Genomic DNA, 17,953 nt, shown 5'->3' with positions numbered 1-17,953 from the left:
ACTGAAAAGAATAAAGTGTACAATTTAGTGGTAGTATATTCAGAGTGTTATGCAACCACTAGCTCTCTAGTTTCAAAACTTCCATCACTTAATAAAAACGTTCTGTACTTATTAAGTAGATACTCCCCACTCCCTGCTCTCATCCCCTTGTAACCTCTACTCTGCTTTCTGTGAATTTGCCCATTCTTGATATATTATACATATTATATAAAAAAGAATCCTATAATACGTGTTTGTATTTGGCTTCTTTTACTTAGTGTAATGTTTTCAGTGTTCATCCAAGTTGTAGCGTGTATCACTATTTCATTCCTTTTTACGATTGAATACTATTCTATTGTATGTACACACGCCATGATTTGTCTGTCCATTCATCTGTTGGACATTTGGTTTGTACCTTTGGCTATTTTAACTAGTACTACTATAAGCATTCATGTACAGTTTTCTGTGTGGACATGTGTCTTCACTTCTCCTTGGTGTATACCCATTGTAGAATTGCTGGGTCATATGATAATTCTATGTTTAACATTTTGAGGAACCGACAACTGTTTTTTGAAGTACCTGTGCCATTTTAATATTCTCACTAGCAACATGTGGTAATTCTTACTTCTCAACATCCTTACTTCTCAAAGAAACTTGTTCTTTTCTGTTTTCTTAATTAAACCCATCCTACTGGGTGTGAAGTGGTATCTTATTGTGGTTTTGATGTGTACTTCTCTAATGATCAGTGATGTTGATCATCTGCTCATGTGGTTATGGGCCATTTGCATATCTTTTGAGAAATATTTATTTAAATCTTTTGCTGTTTTTTTTAAAACATTGGGTTATATTTTTATTAGTTATATATTATTTAAAAATTGTTTCCACTTACTAACCTATATTGCATAAATGATTTACAGATGTCTTACCACATTCTATAGATTGTATTTTCACATTCTTGATAATGTATTTTGCCATAAAATAGTTTTTAGTTTTGATGAAGTCCAATTTATCTATTTTTTCATTCATTCATCATGCTTTGGTATTAAATACAAGAATCCACTGCCAAATTTGAGGTTGTGAGGATTTACCACTATGTCTTTTTCTATGGATTTTATACTTTTAGCTTTTATATTTGACTTGTTGATCCATGTTGATTTAATTTTTGTATATGAAGTAAGGTAGGGGTTCAGCTTCATTCTTTTGGATATGGTCCAGTTTAACCAGTGCCATTTATTAAAAAAGCCTATTCTTTCTCCATCACATGGTATTGGTACCATTGTTGAAAAGAAGTTGGCCACAGATATTTAGGTTCATTTCTGGATTCTCGATTCTATTCCATTGGTCTGTATATACACCTATCCTTATGCCAGTATCATCCTATTTTTTTACTTTAGTTTTTAGAAAAATTTTAAGTTCACAGAAAAATTGGGAGGAAGGTACAGAGATATCCTTTATACCTCCTCCTTCACGTATGCACAACCAGCTGCCAGTATCAACATTCCCTACCACAGTGATACATTTGTTGGAATTGATGAACCTACATTGACATCATTATCACCCAAAAGTAGATAGTTTACTCATGGTTTACTCTTGGTATTGTGCATTCCGTGGATTTGTACAAGTGCCTAAAGACATGTAGACCATCATTTTGGTATCGCACAGAATATTTTCACTGCCCTAAAAATCCTCTGTGTTCTGCCTAGTCTTCTTTCTCACTCCCCGAACTCTTGGCAGCCAGTAACTTTTTTTTCTTTTTTTTGCTGTCTTTATAGTTTCGCCTTTTCCAGAATGTTATATAGTTGGAAACATACAGTAGGTAGGCTTTTCAGACTGGCTTCTTTCACTTAGGAATATGCATTTGAGGTTCCTCCACATCTTCTCATGGCTTGATAGCTCACTTCTTTTTAGTGTTGAATAATACTCCACTGTCTGGTTGTATCTCAGATTATATATTCATTTATCGACTGAAACACATCTTGGTTGTTTTGATGTTTGGGCAATTATGAATGGAGTTGCTATAAACATCCATATGCAGATTTTTGTGTGGACGTGTTTTCAACTCCTTGGATAACTTCAAAGAATGATACTGTTGAATGGTATGGTAAAGGATGCTTAGTTTTGTAACAGCCTGCTAAACTATTTTCCAAAGTGACTGTAAAACTTTACATTTCCACCAGCAACACTGAGAATTCCTGTTGCTCTACATTCTCACCAGCATTTGGTGTTGTCAGTGTTTTGGATTTTAGCCATTTGAATAGGTGTATAGTGAGTGTCGTGTTGTTTTAATTTGCATTTCTCTGTTGACATATGGTGTGGCACATATTTTCATGTGTGTATTTGCCATCTGTAAGTCTCCTTTGGTGAGGTGTCTGTTCAGCTCTTTATCCCATTTTTTAGTTGGGTTGTTTGTTTTCTTATTGTCAAGTTTTAAGAATTCTTTGTGTATTTTGAACAAGTCTTTTATCATATGTATCTTTTGAAATATTTTCCCCCACTCTGTAAATTGTCTTTTCATTCCCTTGACAGTGTCTTTAGCAGAGCAGAAAATTTTAATTTTAATGAAGTCCAGCTTATTAATTATTTATTTCATGGATTGTGTCTTTGGTGTTATGTTAAAAAATCATCACCAACCCAAGGTCATTTAGGTTTTCTCCTATGTTATCTTTTAGGAGTTTAATTATTTTGAATTTCATATTTACATCTGTGATCCATTTTGAGTTGATTTTTGTGAAGGATGCAAGGTCTGCGTCTAGATTCTCTCTCCTCTTTTTTTTTTTTTTTTTTTTTTTTTTTTGGTACGTGGGCATCCAGTTTTTCCAGCACCATTTGTTCAAAAGACCATCTTTGCTCCATTCTATTGCCTTTGTTCCTTGTCAAAGATCAGTTGACTATACTTTTGTGGGTCTATTTCTGGGCTCTCCATTCTGTTCCATTGAGCTATTTGTCTGTTCTTTTGCTAACACTATGCTGTCTTGATTACTAACAAGCTCAGTTACATATAAGCATACTAGCTGTATAATGTCAGTCCTTCAAATTGTTCTTCTTAAATATTGTATGTATGTTCTGGATCTTTTGCCTCTCCATATAAACTTTGAAATACCTGACAATATTCACAAAATAACTTGCTGAGATTTTCTTTGGGCTTGCATTGAATCTATAGATCATGTTAAGTAGAACTGTCATCTTGATAATATTGAGTCTTCTTATTCATGAACATGGAATATCTCTCCATTTATTTAGTTTTTTGTTTTATTTCACAGATTTTTATAGATTTCCTCATTAGACCTTGTACATATTTTGTTAGATTTTATACATATTTCATTATTTTGGGTGCTAATGTAAATGGTATGATTTTTATTTCAAATTTCACTTGATCATTGCTGATATACAGAAAAGCTGATATTCAGAAAAACGTTTATATATTAAACTTGTATCCTGAAACCTTGCTATATCACTTGTTGGTTCCAAGAGGTTTTTTTGCCAGTGTCTTTGGGTATTCTGCACAGACATCATGTCATCTGTGAACAAAGTTTTATATTTTTCTTCCCAATCAGTATACATTTTGTTTCTTTTTCTTGTATTATTGCATTAGCTAGGATGTACCACACTATTTTGATCACTATTGCTTTGTAATCAGTTTTGAAATTCGGAAGTGTGAATACTTCAACTTTGTTTTTATTTTTCAAGATAATTTTGGCTCTCTGTGTCCCCTTGCAGTTTTTTTTTAATATGAAATTTATTGTCAAATTGGTTTCCATACAACACCCAGTGCTCATCCCAACAGGTGCCCTCCTCAATACCCATCAGGGAGCACCCTCCCACCCCCTATCAACCTTCAGTTTGTTCTTAGTTTTTAAGAGTCTCTTATATTTTGGCTCCCTCCCTCTCTAACCTTTTTTTTTTCCTTCCCCTCCCCCATGGTCTTCTGTTAAGTTTCTCAGGATCCACATATGCTATCTGTCTTTCTCTGTATGACTCATTTCACTTAGCATAACACTCTCCAGTTCCATCCACATTGCTACAGAAGGCCATATTTCATTCTTTCTCATTGCCACATAGTATTACATTGTGTATATAAACCACAATTTCTGTATCCATTCATTAGTTGATGGCCATTTAGGCTCTTTCCATAATTTGGCTATTGTTGAAAGTGCTGCTATAAACATTAGGGTACAAGCCCCTCTGCATCAGCACTCCTGTATCCCTTGGGTAAATTCCTAGCAGTGCTATTGCTGGGTCATAGGGTAGATCTGTTTTTTGTTTTTTGAGGAACCTCCACACTGTTTTCCAGAGAGGCTGCACCAGTTTGCACTCCCACCAACAGTGCAAGAGGGTTCCTGTCTCTCCACATCCTCACCAGCATCTATAGTCTCTTGATTTGTTCATTTTAGCCACTCTGACTGGCGTGAGGTGATATCTGAGTGTGGTTTTGATTTGTATTTCCCTGGTAAGGAGCGACATTGAGCATCTTTTCATGTGCCTATTGGCCATCTAGATGTCTTCTTTAGAGAAGTGTCTATTCATGTTTTCTGCCCATTTCTTCACTGGATTATTTGTTTTTTGGGTGTGGAGTTTGGTGAGTTCTTTATAGATTTTGGATACTAGCCCTTGGTCCAATATGTCATTTGCAAATATCTTTTCCCATTCCGTTGGTTGCCTTTTAGTTTTGTTGATTGTTTCCTTTGCTGTGCAGAAACTTTTTATCTTGATGAGGTCCCAATAGTTCATTTTTGCTTTTAATTCCCTTGCCTTTGGGGAGGTGTCAAGTAAGAAATTGCTGCGGCTGAGGTCAGAGAGGATTTTTCCTCCTGCTTTCTCCTCTAGGGTTTTGATGGTTTCCTGTCTCACATTCAGGTCCTTTATCCATTTTGAGTTTATTTTTGTGAATGGTGTAAGAAAGCGGTCTAGTTTCATTCTTATGCATGTTGCTGTCCAGCTCTCCCAGCACTATTTGTTAAAGAGACTGTCTTTTTTTTTTCCATTGGATATTCTTTCCTGCTTTGTCAAAGATTAGTTGGCCATACTTTTGTGGGTCCATTTTCTGGAGTCTGTACTCTATTCCATTGGTCTATGTGTCTGCTTTTGTGCCAATACCATGCTGTCTTGATTACAGCTTTGTAGTAGAGGCTAAGGTCTCGGATTGTGATGCCTCCCGCTTTGGTCTCCTTCTTCAAAATTACTTGGGCTATTTGGGGTCTTTTGTGGTTGCATACAAATTTTAGGATTGCTTGTTCTAGCTTCGAGAAGAATGGTGGTGCAGTTTTGATTGGGATTGCATTGAATGTGTAGATAGCTTTGGGTAGTATTGACATTTTAACAATATTTATTCTTCCAATCCATGAGCATTTCTTTATATCTTCTTCAATTTCCTTCATAAGCTTTCTATAGTTCTCAGCATACAGATCTTTTACCCCTTGCAGTTCTATATGAATTTGAAGATTGGATTTTTCTTTTCTAGAGAGATTACTGTTGGGATTTTGAGAAGGATTACACTGAATATTAGGGAGTAGTGCCATCTCAACAGTATTAAGTTTTCCAACCCATGAATATGAGCTGTCTTTTCACTTTTTTAGGTCTTTAATTTCTATCAGTGGTGTGTTTTAGTTTTCATCATATAAGTCTTTCATATCATTGGTTAAATTTATTCCTAGGTATTATATTCTTTTAGAATGTACTAGAAATATAATTATTTTATTTATTTCCCTTTGAATTGTTTATTTCTGGAATGCAGAAACACAGTTAATTTTATATCCTGAAACTTTACTGAGTTTATTAGCTCTACTAGTTTGTGTGTGTGTGTGTGTGTGTGTGTGTGTGTGTACGTGTGTACTCTATGGGATTTTATTGCATAGAATTGTGTAGTCTGTCAAGAGAACAGAAGTTCCAAAATATTAAAATTTCCAATTTGAATGCCTTTAATTTTGCTTCTTGACTCGTTGTTCTGGCTAGGACTTGCAGTACAATGTGGAATATAGAAGTTAAAGTAGGCATTCTTATCTTTTTCCTAATTTAGGGCAGAAAAATTTCAGTCTGTCACCATTGTGCATGATGTTATCTGTCGATATTTATTACATGTCCTATATCATGTTAAGAAATTTCCCTCCCTCTTTTCTTAGTTTTGAGTGTTTTTATCACAAAAGGATGTTGAATTTTGTCTAATGCTTTTTTTTTATATCTGTTGAGATAATTGTGTGGGAGTTCCCCCCCCCCCCATAGTTTCATGCTATATAATCATTTTAAATGTGCTGGTGAGTTTAGTTTGCTACTATTTTGTTGAGGATTTTTGTATTGATTTCAGAAGGAGTATTGGTATTTAGTTTTCTTGTTATGTCTTTTTCTGGTCTTTTCATTTTTAAAATATTATAAATGGAATTGTTTTCTTAATTCATCTTTAGATTATTCATTGCTGTTGTGTAGAAATATAATTTATTTTTGTACAATGATCTTATATTCTGAAGCTTGCTGAATTCATTAGCTCTAATATTTTCTGTGTGTGTGCACGCGCGCATGTGTGTGTATTCCTTAGAATTTTCTATATGCAAAATTGTGTCATCTCTAAGTAGAGAAACATTTAGTTCCTCTTTTCCATTTTGGATTCCTTTTATTGGTTCCTTTTTTATCTGGCTAGACCTTCTAGTGCGTTGTTGAGTAGTAGTGGCAAGATCAGACATCCTTTTCTTGTTCCTGATCTTAGGGGAATACTCAGTCTCTCCACATAAAGTGTGGTGTTTGCTGAGAGTTTTTGTAGACGCCCTTTATCAGATTAAGGAAGTTCCTTTCTGTTACTGGTTTGTGTTATCATAAAAGGGTAGTCCTTTATTCTATTAATATGATATTATTATATTTACTTCTTTTTATATGCTGCATATGCTTTTTATATGCTTGTGTTCCTGGGATAAATCTCATTTACTCTTTTAAAATGTATTTATTCCTAAGGCTGCTAAGAGTGCTAAGGAAAACCAGGATAAACAACAAGTCAAATGTTTAATTTTTTAAAATGTTCATCCACAGTATGAATACTTGTTTCTAGGAGGGAACCAACTGTGTCATAAGGGGGATTCTTCTTGTGGTATTGCAGGGGATTGGCCCTTCATGGTCACAGGACCACCTTGGACCACAGAAAGCTTCCCATTTGGTGTGGTGATAAAATATAAGTAAATCAGCCTCTTAATCAAAGTATGAACAAGAGAGTAGAGTATAATGAAAATATATGCAGAGGAAAAGTAAGAAAAAATTGGGTGACGGCAACTAGAAAGTAAACAAAATTGCTTAAAGCTTGTGATGGATCATGAGTATGCTGGCCTGTAGGTTTATGTGAAAACTCGAGTGACCGAAGATGTTAGGTCCCTATTAACTGCACAAGAGAGGAAAGGTTTGAAACCATGGATGGTAGAAGGGGCCCTAAGACATGAGAATATAATGCTGTGTACTCAGGTAATCCACAAATGGGAATTTGGTGACAAGGCTGAGGCTAAGACTGCTAATAATTTATATTTATATTCATATGCACACATATGTAATATAACTTATGTCATATATATTTTGTACTTATATATGTACTTTTAGGGTTTGAACATAGTAAAAGATAAAAAGAAATTAACACTGGTCTATATGAATGATTTGTTTCTGTTAGTAATTTAGTGCCACAACTTGTTAGCTGTAGTTATTTTACTTTAAGTGAATTGATATTTTAAGCATCATTTATGCCCATAGATTTTTACATTAAGTTTTATTTTATGGTTGTAATTACATTGTTGTCAGAAGAAAATGTATTGGCTGTATTTGTTACAGTTTTTTATGCGTGCGTGCGCGTGTGCGTGTGTGTGTGGGTGTGTGTGTGTGTGTGTGTCTGTAATTGCACATCTGAGAACGATTAGGGCGCTTGAAAGTAGAACAGTGTGTACTGATCTGTCTAGTTGTCCCTGGTGTATACTCAGATTCTCATAAATTCCGGATAAAAGAGCCTTTTCAGAGGGAGAAAGAGAAGGGAAAGGCCAGTTTTTAAAATGAGTGAAGTATAAAATGTAAAGGTGCTTTTCACTGATATAAATTTAATCCAAAGCGTTGTTACATATTCTTTTCAGTGTCTTTCCGGAGAGGACTAAAATGTATGGGCTTCTTTTCCTTCAGAGGAAGCAATCTGCTGGAATTGTAGTTGAAGTTACAAAATGACAAGAAGGTGTCAGGTAGACGCCTCAGCATTTGAAGGAGAGAACCCTTTCCAGAAGGGTTGTTGGGTCTCATAGTGAGCTTTTGAGCTTCATCTGGCGGTGAGCAGGCAATGTCCAGTTAAGAATCACCTCCTTACCAACAGAGGCAAATCTCATCCTTTTGTTGATGTAAAATCCCCAGTAGCATAGTTTTAGATGGTTCATGGTATAGTCAAGTCTGTACGGTTAAAAATTAGATCTATTAAAGAATATTAAATAGATTATCTGTGGAAAGTTATATTCTTTGCGTTTTTAAGTTATCTTGAATGGTATTGCTATTTAAAAGTGACTCTGAGTTTGCTTTTTTTGTAATGTTTGTGAAATTCCTACTGCTCTCCATTGCTCAGTGTGGCTTTTACCCGTCAAAACACTATTGTGAAGACTTTTCTCAACAGTGTGATTACTTGTGTGAAAATCTGTTGGCGCAGTCCATGAACGGGAGCCGCCACGCCATCCTGTCTCCTGCTCAATTTGGACAGGGAGACAGGAAGCCCTGCAGAACCAGAATGGCTGTGAGGGCTCCTCCGATCGGCAGTGGGACCACGTCCCCGAGGAAGGATGACAGTCCTGCACGGAGCGCCTCTGCAAATGCAGACCGCTGCTCACATTTGAAGCACACTCTGCGACCAAACTCACATTCAGTTCAAACATCTCCGCAAACATCTCCGTAGTGACTTCTGTGCTTACAGAATGGAGGGAACCAAGTAAGCATAAAACATGCTGAAGGAAGGGATCTGTTTTTGTAAAACGCTATTGAGATGTGATTCACACACTGTACACCTATCCATTTATAGCGGATATACGCTGTCCATTTACAGTATACAGTTGGTGGTTTTTAACCTATTTAGAGAGTTGGGTAACCATCACCAAATTTAATTTTAGAATGTCTCTATCACCCCAGAAAGAAACCCTGAATCATTTAGCTATTATCCCTCAACCCTCCTTTCCCCTCAGCCCTTGGCAACCATTAATCTACCTTCTGTCACTATAGATTTGCCTATTCTGAATAGTTCATGTAAGTAGAATTATGTAACCTGTGGCCTTTCATGTCTGGCTTATTCACTTAGCATAATGATGTTAGAGCTCATCCGTGTGGTACCGTGGATCAGCACATCAATTCTTTTTAATTCCAAATATTATTTCATTACATAGATAAATCACAATTTGTGTATCTGTTTATCAGTTCATGGGCATTTGGGGTTTTTTTCCCCACATTTTGGCTATTTTGAATAATACTGCCATGAACATTTGTGTAAGAGTTTTTGTGTGAACATGTTTCCAGTTCGCTTGGGCATATACTTAGGGTGGAGTTGCTGGGTCATGTAGCAATTCTACGTTTAACTTGCTGAGTAATTGCCAGGATCTTTACCACAGGAGCCGCACCATTTTACATTCCCCTGGGTAGTGTGTGAGGGCTCCAGTTTCTCTATATCCTTGCTGACACTTGTCTGTGTTCTTGTTCATAGCCATCATACCGACTGTGAAGTAGAATCTTATTTTTGGATCTCATTTTTCTTGAATGCCCAATATTACTTCACACATCTATCTGTTTTCATAGCAATTTTGTGAAGATTTTGTCAATAATTTCAATTTCATAGTTGAAGGCCTAAGGTCCAGAGAGATCAGATAACTGGCCCCAGACCTTTCACGTGATGTGAAGGGGATTAGGTGACAGGCCTCGTTAGTTCACTTCAGGAATTCCTCTGCCTTTTCTTCTTCCCCACACTGCTTATAGTCTCCCTGCGCACAGGCTCTACAATGGAAGGAAACATTTCAGTTGCCCACTGGGAACACAGGAGAAGGAGATGTAAGTTCCAGCTCTGTGTGTGGACACCTTCACACTGGAAGCAATGTTGCATCAGTCTTTGAAGGATGTGCAGAATTTCACCTGAGAGATGGAATGGAAGAGTTAGATAGAAGGAATGGTATGCACCTCCTTAAAAAAGGAAGTTCCTGGAAAGTTCAAATTATGGGCCTATGAGTAATGTGCTGGGCTGCAGGGTAGGGAAGGGGGAGAGAGGGACAGGAGGTGATGGGTGATTTAGAACATTAGGCTCAGACTGCTGTGTGATTGGCCTTGTTAATGTCTTTATTGTATTTAAAATTGGAAATAATTTTAAAGATTCAGAAGTCACAATAGCAAAAATAAACTCCTTGCAAACCATTTGAGGTTAAATTGCCGAGATGAAAGTTTTGCAAAGGTCACCCAATAACAATCCTCTACGAAACACAAATGAGCAGATTTAATCCAGGATCACATGTGTTTACTTGTCATATCTCTTTAGCGTTCTTTAATCTGCAGCGGTTCTTCATCTTTCCTTGACTTTTATGAACTTGACACTTTGGAAGAGTACAGGCCAGTTGTTTTTTGTAACGTGCTTCTCACTTTGGGTTTGCCTGATGTTTCCACAGCAGTGGACGGATTATGTACCAGGGGAGGAATATTCCAGAATTAATGCATCCCCTCAGGTGGATGCTAATCCCCTGCTAATGTTAACTTTGATCACTTGATTGAAGTGGTGTGTGCCACTTCTCCACTGCAACTTTGCTTTTTCCTTTTGTAATTAATATATGTTTGTGGGAATTGACATTGAGATTACATAATTATACTATTTCTCATCTATCACTCACTAGTTTTTAGCATCTATTAATGTTCATTGGATGAATTAGCTGTTATTATGATATTTGCCAAATGGCGATTTTCTAATTACATTATTTCCTCTACATTTATAAGCTTATTTATTTATTCATTTTTTTACATATAGTTGTGGATTCCTGCCTTATCATTGTGCTATAATATGTTACTATCGTTATACAGGACCTTGGTGGGGGAGGTGGAGTAGAAAGGTCGGTGAGCAGCCTTCCTAGACCCAGGAAACTGACAGTTTACTAGAGACTGTTGGTGAGTTTATAAATAACTGTTATAGATGATAGCAAGGAAATTAGTCAAAAAAATAATACCTGGCCAGAACAAGAAAGAAGTGCCTCATGGAGAAAATTATATGATGGTGTGCTGCTCCATAGCAAATTACCACACACTTAGTGGCATAAAACAACACAAAATTATTATCTTATAGTTCTGGAGGTCAGTACTCTGAAATGGGTTTCACTTCAGTTTTGAAATATTAATAGATTAGTTAATTACTAATTAATAGAGAATTAGTAGTATGGGTAGGTTGAAGCCATGTTATAAAAGATCTTTAAAAAGCTAGAACGAGGAGTTTGTAGTCCCATCTCTGATATAAATATGTTTAAGTATTTATTTGGCAATAATGCGCCAGATTACAGGAAGACCATTAGGGAGATTGATTGTATGTGAAAATAAGGAGTAGAGGCTAGGGAGATGTTAAAATACTTTGGGATTTCTACTTACCTGATTTGGCAAGTGACTGAATAAGAAGACATATATTAGCTCTTTATTCGGAGTTTCTTGTGGTCTGGAATGCTTGGAATTGATGGGCTAGGGAAATAAATCTGGTTCCTGACCTTTTATTCTTGTAAATATCATGTTCTACAGTAAATACATGTTAATGTGATAGCAAAAAGCCACTCAAAGCAGAAAAAAACCTGCACTTGAATATTTTGCTAACTGTGGGACAATTTTCTGTGGCCATCTGATATAGTGTGTCATATTATGTTATGTTATTGTGCCTGTGCCTCAGGTAGACATTCTCCTAACAGAGGTCCCATAAGACATTGCCATACTTCCACCAATAGGTGATCATGCCACTGCAGCATATATCATGATCCTCTCTCTTGTTCTTTAACTTAATTGGAAATCATATCATCATTTCCCCAAGGCTTTTCATAGAAAGTGAATTCCCTACACAGTTCTACAGAGACACTATAAAAGGATGGTATTCTGTTCTCTGTCTCTGTAAGAGTGTTCAGTCAGCTAAATTCTCTTTATGAATCCAAGCTTATTTTTATCATTGAATCCTGATAAATAATCACCAATGAAGTGAAGCTGCGGACTTACTAGAAGTCAAACTTATTTAAAATAAATGTTAATTATATTTTATTTTCATAAAAGTGCAGGAAATTTGTAAAATTGAAATGTAATAATGTACACATTGAAGTATTGATCTCATGACTAGATAGAGCTTGCCATTATAATTGTTATTTTTTCAATCATCTTGTCTTTTTATTTGATTTTATACACATGAATTAAACACTAGAATTATGATCTTATTGTTCATTTCTCCCCTTTACTTGAAAACATAATTTGAATATATTTACTTATCTTTAAATAGTCTTTGAAAACCTAGTTATTAATGACTGCAAAATTATCTGAGTACACCACAGTTTATTTTGGCTTATTTTCTTTTGTATTGGACATTAACTTTTTCTAGTTCTTAAATAACAACAGACATCCTTTTAATTTTTTTTCATGTGTATTCATTTTTGAGAGACAGAGACAGAGCATGAACCGGGGAGGGGCATTGAAAGAAAGGGAGACACAGGATCTGAAGCAGCTCCAGGCTCTGAGCTGTCAGCACAGAGCCCGACGTGGGCTCGAACCCACAAACCATGAGATCATGACCTGAGCCGAAGTCAGACGCTTAACCAGTTGAGCTGCCCAGGTGCCCCAAGAAGACATCCTTTTAAAGAAATAGTTATAGATGTTGGTTATTGCTTTGTGGCTGTTTTAAGTGGAGTTAATGGATTACAGAGGATAGAAACAAGTTTTAAGCATTTGATAAATACTTCCAGATTACCCTCCATAAAGTTTCTTCCTTCCAACAACATTAGAAAATTCAGACATGAAAAAGAAAAAAATGGAACAAGACCCCAGATCTCTCAAAATACAGGCACCTGTTTTCTATGAATATTGTATTAGCAAGGACTGTATTGTTTTGTTCATAATTTATCCACAAGTTCTGGTACATAAAAATAGGCAATTTGTGTGTGTGTGTGTGTTTTCTTAATTTTTTTTTTAACGTTTTATTTTATTTTTGAGACAGAGAGACAGAGCATGAACGGGGGAGGGGCAGAGAGAGAGGGAGACACAGAATCGGAAACAGGCTCCGGGCTCTGAGCCATCAGCCCAGAGCCAGATGCGGGGCTCGAACTCACGGACCGTGACATCGTGACCTGAGCTGAAGTCGGACGCCCAACCGACTGAACCACCCAGGCGCCCCAGTTTGTGTGTGTTTTAAATCACACTTAAAAATATTTTAAGTAAAGTAACTCATATATAGATTGAATTAGTGATCAGAAAACTCCCAACAAAGAAAAAAGCCTTGGACTTGATGGCTTCACTGGTGAATTCTACCAAACATTTAAAGAATAACTAATGCCACCACTTCTCAGACTTTTCCAAAAAATTGAAGAGGAGAGAAGTCTTCCTAACTCATTTTATGGACCCAGTACTACCCTGTTACTACAGTCAGGAAAAGTCACTATAAGAAAAGAAAACTGTAGACCAGTATCCCTTATGAACACTGATGCAAAAATCCTCAACAAAACACTAGGAAACTGAATCACGTTGAAAGGATTATATGCCATGACCAAGTGGAATTTATTTCTGGAATGCAAGGATGATTCAATATGAAAATTAATCAGTGCAGTACACCAAATTAACAGAATGAAAGACAAAACCAACATAATCATCTCGAGTGATGAAAAGCTTATAACAAGATTCAACACCCTTTCATGAAACAAAACAAACAAGCACAAACATTCAACAGTTTAGAAACAGAAGGAAACAAATTCAATGTAATAAAAGCTATATATGAAAAACCCACAGGAAGCATCATACTCAGTAGTGAAAGACTGAAAGCTTATCTTCTAAGATCAGGAAAAAGCAAGGATGACTAATTTTGTCACTTCTTTTCAACATAATACTGAAAATCCTAGCCAGATTAATTAAGCAAGAAAAAGTAATAAAAGGCATCTGAATTGGAAGCAAAGAAGTAAAATTATCTCTGTTCACAGATGATATGATTTTATATGTAGAAAACCTTAAAGATTACACATACACACACCCCTTAGAACTAATAAATGAATTCGGCAAAGTAACAGGATACAAAATCAAGACTCAAAAATCAGTTGTGTTTCTGTGCACTAATTATGAACAATCTGAAAAGTATATTGAAAAAACAATTACATTTACAATGGCATCAAGAAGAATAAAATGCTTAGGAATTAACCAAGGAGGTAAAAGACTTGTACAATGAAAAGTACAAAACGTTGCTGAAAGAAATTGAAGAAGAGGTAAACAAATGGAAAGACATCCCTTGTTTAAAGATTGGAAAACTTAATATTGTTAAGATGTCTATTACCCAAGGTGACCCTCTCAAAATCCCAAAGATGTTTTTTGAAGAAACAGAAAAATCTGTCCTAAGGCTTATGTGAAATATGAAGGGACTCTTGAGTAGCTAAAAGAGTCTTGAAAAGGAACAGAGTTGGAAGACTTGCCATTTATTTCAACATGTTACGTATATGTATACATGTTACAAAGCTACAGTAATTCAAACAGTGTGATAATGGCTTAAATGTAGACATACAGACCATTGGAACAGAGGCCCAGAAATAAACCCTAACATATAAGGTCAAATTATTTTCAGCAAGGGTGCCAAGACTATTCAAAGGAGAAAGAATAGTCTCTTCCATAAATATTGCTGGGAAAGTTGTTTAACCACATGCAAAACAATGAAGCTGAACCCCTACCTCACTTTATATACAAAAACCAAATAAAAATGGATCAATGGCCTAAATGTAAGGGCTAAAACTATAGAGTCTTAACAGATAAGGCAAAAGCTTCACAACATTGGGTTTAGCCGTCATTTCTTGTATATGACACCAAAGGCCCAGACAAAAAAAGAAAAAGTGGACAAATTGGACCTTGTGAAAATTAAAAACTGTGTATCAAAGCATGCTATCAACAGAGTGAAAAGCAAAACTCATGATAGGACAAATAGTTGCAAATCATATATCTTATAAGGTATTATTATCCAGAATATATGGAGAACTCCTAAAACTCAACAATAATAAAAAAAACAACCCAAATTAGAAATGGGAAAAGGACTTGATTAGACATTTCTCTAAAGAAGATACATGAATGGTCAGTAAGGACATGAAAAGATGCACATCATCACTAATCATTAGGGAAATCCACTAGGGTGTCTACTATTAAAAAAAACAAAAAAACAAAATAAGAAGTGTTGGCAAGGATGTTTGGAAATTGGAGCCCTTGATCATTGTTGGTGGGAGTGTAAAATGGTATAGTTGCTTTGGAAAATAGTATGATAGTTCCTCAAAAAATTAAAAACATAATTACCATGTGATCTAGTATTTCCACTTCTTGGTATACGCCCAGAAGATTTGAATGCAAGGTCTCAAAGAGACAGTTGCACACCTAGTTCATAGCAGCATTATGTACAATTAGCCAAAGCATGGAAGCAACCCAAGTGTCCATGAACAGATGAATGGATAAGGAAAATGTGGTCTATGAACACAATGGAGTGTTAGTAAGCCTTACAAAGGAAGGAAATTCTGACGTATGGCACAACATGCATGAACCTTGAGGACATTATGCTAAGTGAAGTAAATTAATCACAAAAGACAAATACCGCATGATTCTACTTATGTGAGATCCTTAGAGTAGTCAAAATCAGAGAGAAAAAAAATATGGTTGCCAGGGGTTATGGGGAGAGCGGACAGGGAGTCGTCGTTTAATGGATACAGGGTTTTAGCTCCACCAGATGAAAGGAGATCTGGAGATGGATGATGGTGATAGATGTACAGCAATATGAATGTACTTAGTATCACTGAACTGTACACTTAAAAATGATTAAGTTGGTAGATTTTGTGTGTATTTTACCACAATAAAAATTTCGAAAAGAATTCCCATGTGTAGTTATATTACAAGTCCTATAAATTTTGTTTAATGTTTATTTTTATTTTTGAGAGAGACAGAGACAGAATGCGAGTGGATTAGGGGCAGAGAGAGAGGGAGACACAGAAGCAGAAGCAGGCTCCAGGCTCTGAGCTGTCAGCAGAGTCCAACGCGGGGCTCAAACTCATGAACTGTGAGATCATGATCTGAGCCGAAGTTGGACGCTCAAATGACTGAGCCACCCAGGTGCCCCTACAAGTCCTAGGCAAGACTAATGAAAACCAGCATTCTTCTCCCTGTCCCAGAATTTTCTGTGAAGGGGCATATCTGTCACTTGACGTTTACTTCCCTCTTCCTCAAGAATGTGTTTTTTGCTTCCTACCTCTGTATTTTTCAGTTTTAGATACTGTCTCTTGTACTCAAGCACTTTACATTTAACATATTTCTTTGTATGATTGGATTTAATGTTACTAGTGGCTTTCTATTTATGTTTTTGGTCCTTTTTTTCTCCTTTAAAAAGTTTGTACTGAGAATTATTTAATGCTTCCGTTTTATCTTTGCTATTGGATTTTTCTTTTTTTAAGTTTATTTATTTATTTTGAGAGACAGCGTGAATGGGAGAGGGGCAGAGAGAGAGGGAGAGAGGGAATTCCAGGCAGGTTCCTCGCTGTCAGTGTGGAGCCCGATGTGGGGCTTGATCTCACAAACTGTGAGATCATGACCTGAGCCGAAATCAAGAGTCAGACACTCAATTCACCGAACCCCCCAGGTGCCCCTGCTATTGGATTTTTAATTTACCTCTTTAAAAATATTTCTCAGTTCTTACAGGATTTGCAATGTACCTATTAAACTCATCACAGTCTACTGTACCACTTTTATAATATAAAAGCCTAATAGTGAGTGGTTTACTTTCATTTCTTTCTCCCATTATTTCTCATCTTTTCTTTATTTACAGATGACTTTTTGTTCTCATAAAAAAAGCAAGGAATATAAGAAGTGAAAACAGTGTGACCTCTATATATGTTCTGTACCTTATAAATGCTGTTCACTATTTCCAGTGCTCATTTCCATCTAACAGCATACTCCTTCTCCCCGAAGAACTTTCTTTTAAATTGAGATATAATTTATAATATAACATTATATTACATTCAAGTGTACAAGATAATGATTCAGTATTTGCATGCACATACAGCAAAATGATTACAGTGACAAATCTAGTTAACATCTAGCACTGCACATAGTTATGAAGTTTTTTCCCTGGTACTGAGAACTTTTAAGATCTACTGTCATAGCAACTTTCAAGTATACAATATAGTGTAGTGTTAACTACACTCGTCATGCAGTGCCTTATATCTTCATAAGTTATGTATTTTAGAACTGAAACTTTATACTTTTCAACTCCTTGTCCCATTTTGCCAATCACCCACCTCCTGCCTCTGGTAACCACCTATCTGTTCTCTTTGTGAGCTTGTTTTTCTTTGCTTGTCTGTATTTGTTTGTTGTTAGATTCCACATGTACGTGAAATAATATTATATTGGTACTCTCTGTTGACTTATTTCATTTAGCATGTAATTCCTTCAAGGCTCATCTATGTTGTTGCAAACGACAGCATTTCCCTTTTTTATGACTGAATAATAGTCCATTTTGTGACTGAATAATAGCCCATTTTCTTTATCCATTCATCCATTTCTGGACACCTGGGTAGCTTCTGTGCCTTGGCCACTGTAAATAATGCTACAGTGAGGATGGGGATGCATGTATCATTTAAAGTTAGTGTTTTTGTTTCTTTCAGATAAATACCTAGAAGTGGAATTTCTGGCTCATATGGTAATTCTAGTTTTCATTTTTTGAGGAAATGCCATACTGTTTTTCATTGTGGCTTCACCAATTTACATTCCTACCAACAGTGCACAAGGATTCCCT

The 17,953-nt window shown here is 36.0% G+C and overlaps 1 protein-coding gene and 1 long non-coding RNA gene across 5 annotated transcripts in view; one reads left to right on the top strand and one right to left on the bottom strand.

Moving 5' to 3' along the window:
- L3MBTL4 (L3MBTL histone methyl-lysine binding protein 4) overlaps positions 1-17,953 on the top strand; it is a 448,796-nt gene that overhangs the window by 180,193 nt on the left and 250,650 nt on the right. The gene's annotated exons all lie outside the window — the stretch shown is intronic.
- On the bottom strand, positions 9,287-17,601 carry LOC125914806 (uncharacterized). The gene is made up of 3 exons (XR_007455436.1): positions 17,457-17,601; positions 17,061-17,133; positions 9,287-10,077 (listed from the first exon to the last, which is right to left on the bottom strand). It is a non-coding gene; the product is annotated as an uncharacterized LOC125914806 (long non-coding RNA).

Source organism: Panthera uncia (assembly GCF_023721935.1).
Source record: "Panthera uncia isolate 11264 chromosome D3 unlocalized genomic scaffold, Puncia_PCG_1.0 HiC_scaffold_8, whole genome shotgun sequence".
Classification (NCBI taxonomy): Eukaryota; Metazoa; Chordata; class Mammalia; order Carnivora; family Felidae; genus Panthera; species Panthera uncia.
The sequence above is the reverse complement of the archived record's forward strand: the minus strand, read 5'-3'. Positions and strand labels throughout refer to the sequence as shown.